Here is a 6,737-nt window from a genome sequence, read left to right as displayed (position 1 = left end):
CCCTCGCTCTAGCAACCGGGCCTTGGCCCCGGTGTCTCCATCAATCACTTTTACCACAGAGACGTGCTCGCAGCACCCTGTGTAGCACTTTTCGCCCGTGGCGTGGATAAGACCATTTGCTTTCCCGCCGCGCCTTTGCAATGGGCTGTACTGCATTTGGTGTTGCCACCGACAATAAAGTGTTGCAACCTTGAGCAGTACCGTGTTCTCGCCACGGCGATGGTTAACGCGTGCCCTGCAGCTCGCTAAAACCGGACCCACGCTAGTGACCATACTCCTTCAGGATACGTGCACACTACAAAACTGAGGTGCTTATTCGCGTCCATCTGTACCTGTGAGTACGTTACGCGCGTCATTTGTGCTTGAGAAAGGCGGGGCATGTTTCGATCTGCATGCTTGCCATTCGGCGCGTGACCTTCCGATTTCTTGCTGTCGCGTTCATTGCTTCGCCTTTGCGGCAAAGCTATCACTTTTTTCGAAAATGCGTCAAAAATATCGGCATTGCGATAACTTCGCGAAATCTTACATCGATAAGTATCAGCTCAAAATTGAGGACGTGAAAGGAAATATAGAATGTTATAACACTATTTGAAGTTTCGCTTGACAAACCACGTAATGATCGTAATGCGCGCCTTTAGTGGAGGGCAACGTCTGTGGACATCGTACGCCACAAACAAGTGATGTGTTTGGCATTCAGGACCTTTTCGCTTTCAACAAAGCATCGTATGCGAAACTCTGAAGCGTCTATAGGTGGTGCATAATATGCGACAGCAAAAAGGATAAAGCCATCGCGGTGCAAAAAAAACAACAACTGCGGAGCATGCCGCACATGTGCTCAGCGACTCCAATAGTCTCACCGGGCGCCACATTGAGCCATCCTGTGCGTGTCCTATAGGCAAGGAAACTTACGAATAGAAAGGGAGGCAAACCACAGCACTCTCGCAACAAACAGATGTGACACCGCTACGGTTTGTCCCCTTTTCTCTTGATCTGCGTCATGGTTGCATTGCGTTGCATTAAGTTCAAGAGAAGAGACTGTAGCCCGGGGGCCACAAACATGCTGGATGCGGGCCCCATGCCGCCCGCAGAAGTTAGGCCTGTGGCCTGGCGCTCAAACAAATCTCTTGGTCCCGGTTTTTTTTTTCACAAGTTCATCAGTTAGCTACACAAACATGGCTTGTCTAAAACACTTTTTGTAAAAACATGGTGATAATGCAGTCACCGAGGACTCGACGTCCAGATTTAAGTCATTCTACAGGTCAGTATCAATATGTTTCTCGATTCTAACGTCAAATCACTTTAATTGCCCCTGTGAGTAATCGGACTTTCCCGTCCAACGTCCTTCGTTGCCTTGGCATTTGCGAGGGACACTATTCTGTGTGCAACCCGCTCAGAGAGGTTAATTTGGGACCATGCTATAGCCGTTTGAAACACGCTGCATTACTCAGTGCCTCCTAATGACTGAACGCAGATTTTCTTAAGTTTCCTGCTTGTTCCTACCAGTTGGCTGCCAATTTCCTTGAAACGAGTAATGACACTGAATTTCTCACTTTTTGGGGTTTTTTTTTGCGTCAAATAAGTCAAGCCCCAGAGAGCGTAGTTAGTGTATCGGTAAGTGTGAAAGCACCCTGAAAAGTTAATTAGCAGCATTCTCTTAAAAGCTCGTTCTTGTTCCCATTGTACTCTGACGTCACGACTGAAGTTATACAGTAACTCTTGTCACGACATATTAGCAGTGCCACCAGGCGGTAGTATGCACCCGTACATTGTTCTAGGCTCTGCTAGCTCGCTTCACAGGTATGCTGGATGACAGTGATTGCACGACTGCATGACGCAAGCAGACGATCGAGAAGGTGACACGCAAGCTGCCACTTTTGTGTTTTATTGCTTTACGTCATCACAACTAGCCAGACTGCTGCATTATGTCACCAAGATTATCATGGTAGCTTGACATCAAGTCAGCGTCGATGTCGTTAGGTGCACCGCAAGAAAATTGACTGATTATCCAAACAAATATCAGCATTTGCTGAGCGTGACTCTTGCTCAAAGTCATCTCTGTATACAGGAGATTCGCATGGCAGAGTAAACTCGCCTTCGTAAAAAGGTAACAGCACCCCTTCAATGACATCTCCAGAATCGCGATTGGTTGTAAGCTTTTCATGTGATCATTTTAAACGTAATACCTTTTGTGAACACTGGCCAATTTCTTTACGCTCGATGATGCCGGATATTTTGTGCAGACGACAATGCGTCACTGATATCTGTAACACGTAACGTTGCCTCGTAGATAGGCTCCGGCAACGCGCCCATTGTTAAGGTCCTTCTATTCGCACGGGGCGAGCGCAATCAGAGAAAGTGGCGTGACCGCCACAATATTGTTACAGATTGGACGCAAAGCTTTGTCACCATCTCGCGGAATGTTTACGAAAAATCGAAAGACGTCACGCCTATATAGCGCTTTTTTAGGACGCCCCACGACTATCTCGACACCATGAGGCGCAGATGCAGGCTATTCACTGTAGAGTGGAAGTTACGCGTGATGTCAGCGTCGGTGCAAGTTGCTTAGCTTCTGTGCATGCACGGCTTGGTCATGTGGTGTGGCATCTGGTCACTAGACTACGCGATGTTTGCTTCCTCTGCCTGATTGATTGATTTGTGGGGTTTAACGTCCCAAAACCACCATATCATTATGAGAGACGCCGAAGTGGAGGGCTCCGGAAATGTTGACCACCTGGGGTTCTTTAACGTGCACCCAAATATGAGCGCACGGGCCTACAACATTTCCGCCTCCATCGGAACTGCAGCCGCCACAGCCGGGATTTGAACCCGCGACCTGCGGGTCAGCAGCCGAGTACCTTAGCCACTAGACCACCGTGGCGGGGCTCCTCTGCCTTGTTACAGCGAAAGCTGTTTTACACAAGCGCCGTTTGTGGCACCGTACTTGTCCGCCGCTGCTGGTGTCTGTAAGCGCTATCGCTCGAAATAAAAAAAAACGAAGTAACAAAAAATACTCAGCACGAAAAGGCACTCTAACCTTGGTCTCCTTCATGGCAAACCGGTTTCTACCACAGGGCGATGCTCATGCGCAAAAACCCTTTACGAAAAGATCCTGTACAGGCGTTATGTCAGAAAGTATAACCACGGTAACATACGTATTATAGCGCGGCAGAAAAGTAAATAAACAACCAGGAATCACGCATTGTGAATACTTTAACCAGGCGTCACACAATACGAATTGTCTAACGAGTGGGACTTTGAATGCCTCCAACCTAATACAAAGATCTAAGTCAAAATTCTTCTTCGTCATCGGCCACCGAATCAACAAAGTGGACCATGCTTCTACGCGGAAAGACGAATAATGGCGCATAGGGTGCTTCCCAAGGTGACCAAAATTATGATTTATGACGTAGTGGGTACCTTTCAAGCGTACTGGTATTAGTAGCTCCAAAAAAGTCTACAATGGCTTCGAGAAATGCCGATATTCCAGCTTTCCCTGTGACTGTGCTGCACTTTCCGTGGAGGCCTGATGCTTTTCATCTTTTTCTTTCCCTCTTTCGTTGACTATCTCTCTACACTCAATTCTCCCTATTTGTCTCATCCTCTCTGTGCTAGTCTCAAATCTCTCTCTCCCTTCCACTTTTCCTTTATTCTAACCATCACATCTATTATCCACACTTCCGCTCCTCACCCCTTCGTTACACCACATGAAGTTATGATACGCTCTGTGACACCCCTGGGTAGCCAAGTGGCTAGGGCACTTACCTGCAGATCCCAAGGTACAAATAACACTTTGTGAAGAACATTTTTGTGGCAAGACATTCTCTTTCTTATATTTTCTTTTTTTTTCTTTCATTTTTATTCTCTCTTCGTACTCGTCATCTCACCCCTCAGAATTATAGGCCATGCCGGAGCAGTGAGTAAGTAGTTGGTGTCACAGGTCCCGTTAATTTGGGAGGCGATCGCCGGGCTAATTCCAAGGGCCGAAGTATCGGCCCCCCGAACCGCACCACGAAAGCGTGGACAATTTAGAAGTGGTCCTTTTTGGCGCGCCAGCGGACGCCGGCTGTGGCCCAAAGAACAAGTCAGAGCCGAGAGTTGATAAACGAACAAAATTATATTCTCAATACTGGCAGATCAAAACCAATACACAAGTATGCACACTCCACAATAGTTGAGTACAATATGTCACCAATCCAACAACGTACTACAGAGTACAATCAGCCACACTCGAAACAACGGACACAGACAACAATATGCACTACAATGCAGTCGCATGCATTGAACAACCAAGACACTTAAAGACTAAAGAGATAGAAAACCTATTCAATCCAAAGTTCTTGGAAAAAAAGTCTGGATGATACTCTTCCGAGAATCACTCACTCAAAGTCCAGCGTTGTTGTCGTTCCGCTGCCCCCGAAGTTTCTCTTCCAGGAACCCTCGCCGAAGTTTCTCTTCAAGGAAACCTCGCGTCTTCAATTGGCCACTCTCCAAGCTTCAACTTCTTCGCCGGAAACACGTCGGCTTCACACACGCAGCTGTTGCCACGCGTCTTCGCTCGATAGCGGTAAACATACACTCTTGCCTGTAGCTCGAGTCGTCACCCCTGAGGTGGAAATCATCTTCCTCTCCTGCTTTGTCTCTACGGACAAAACCTTCGCCGACTACACGGCGGTATACCCTACGCGCTCTGGCGCTAACTTCCGTCTTCTCCTGATCTCTCATCTCCGCTGCTCGGTTAAATACCTTCCGCGCGACATTCCAGAAAGTTCTCATCATTTCGTCGGCGCGAGACGCAGCGAAGGCTGGGGAGAGGGCGAGATGGTTCGAAGGCCGTCCGCCACGGATGACTCAACCCGGCATCACCACGCCCCTTTCCATCTAGAAATTTCGAGTGCTTGCTCGGCCGCCGATGTGAGGAGGTTCGTCAGCGAACCTACGCTTCCGAGGGGAGAGGGTCGCCGACCTGGGAGTCTTTGGATGCTTGTTTTCTCTTTTTTTTGTCGTTGACCTCGCGGCGTCTCTCCCGCGCTTGATCGCGAGAATTTGGCGGCGCGCCCTTTTTGAGCGCTCGTTTTGTGACACTGCCCCCCACTTTAAGAATATTATCTCATAATATTCAAAACCACACAAACGAGTGCGAACAGTCCCCACACTCTCAAAGACTGCAACATAGTCCGTCGCTCATGACACGTCACATTCACAACAGATCACTCAATACAATTGTACATTGTAATTTAATCTCACAACACATGAAATATAACCACAGGTACATGAGTACAACACTCCATCACATATTCCAAACAATACAAATGTACACAGTTCTTTCATTACAACAATTGTACAATACATCGCATCACATCACCGTAACAAACATTTTGACTCGCTCGACATACAGTTGTCACACAGGACAACTCCCACATTAACTTAACATATAGCACTGTCAAACACATTTCGAATCGACCTCGACACCTATCCGGTGCATTTCGAGCAGCGCTTGCGCCCTTTCTTGTGGTGCTCTCGATCTCTTCTTATTGTTGTTTTTCCTCGTTTTGTTCCGGCGAGCCCCTTCCAACGACGGTATCTGAAGCGGCGTCTCAGCCATCGTTGTCACTTCCGACATTGTTATCGGGTCATCACGCTCAACTGATCCTGCCCGGTTATTCACCCCCTTGTTCACGTCACGACATTGGGCCTGTCTGGCCGACTCCGTCATCTTTACACTGTCGGTCGATTGAGGTCGTGCCGACGTAAGTCCAGCTGCCCAGCACGTGAACTCATTCAACACGATGCTGTTCTCTTTCACTGTCTCTTGCGCCCAGGCTTCACCTTGGGCTCAAGTGAAATCCTTCACTGGATTTTTCTCCGCTGTATCTCGCGGTCCCTGTGTTGGCGGGAACTCCATCTTCGGGTCTTCTCCCAATCATTCTGGATCATTCGGCCCTCGCGCCCCATCGATGTTTCCGATGACGAGGTCGTACAGGGGGTTCGTCATGCATAGAGCCGTAACTTTCCCGTTGAAGTATGGGGTTTCAACCTCTATTTCTGCTTCGGGAAGCATCCGAACCGTACTGTCAATAAGGCAAACTGGTTTCGTTTTGCCTGTTAACTCACCTTCCCGTACCAAATTTCTCCGGACGATAACCGTGGAGCTACCGGTGTCTCTTAAAACCGTAATCTTCTTGCCCGCAACTTTTCCAGGCAGCGTTGGCATTCCCTTCGTGACACCGGTTGGCTGTTTTGTCATTACAGCACCCACAATAGGAATTTTCTCCCCATTTTTAAACTCTACGAATCCATCGGTGATGGCATTATTACCGGATTCGGTGCCGCTTGCACACAGGATACCTGGTGAGTTTGACTCGCTCCGTTTCGACTTGCCTCTGCTTTGTGCCTAGTCTGACCACACTTAAAACATTTTACTACCGTAGGGCTCGTAATGTTAGTACGACAGTTGCTCGCGCGATGACCCACTCGGTTACACATAAAACATCGCGGAACACTCTCCGGGGCACGCTTCTTTTGTTCGGGTGCCGAATTTTTCGAATCTTCGGGACACTCCTTCTTGACCTTGGCCAAATTAGTTCCACCTTGCGCTTCCAAGAATTGATCAGCCAACTCAAGCATTCCTTCAAGTGACTCAGCCTTCCTCTCTTTCAAGTACAGCGACAGCCTTGGGTGGCAGCCAGTAAGAAATTTTTCTCTAATTAGGAGCTCTCTAAGCTCATCGTACTCCTGCG

This window comes from Rhipicephalus microplus, unplaced genomic scaffold (assembly GCF_043290135.1).
Source record: "Rhipicephalus microplus isolate Deutch F79 unplaced genomic scaffold, USDA_Rmic scaffold_24, whole genome shotgun sequence".
Lineage (NCBI taxonomy): Eukaryota > Metazoa > Arthropoda > Arachnida > Ixodida > Ixodidae > Rhipicephalus > Rhipicephalus microplus.
This window is presented reverse-complemented; position numbering follows the sequence as displayed.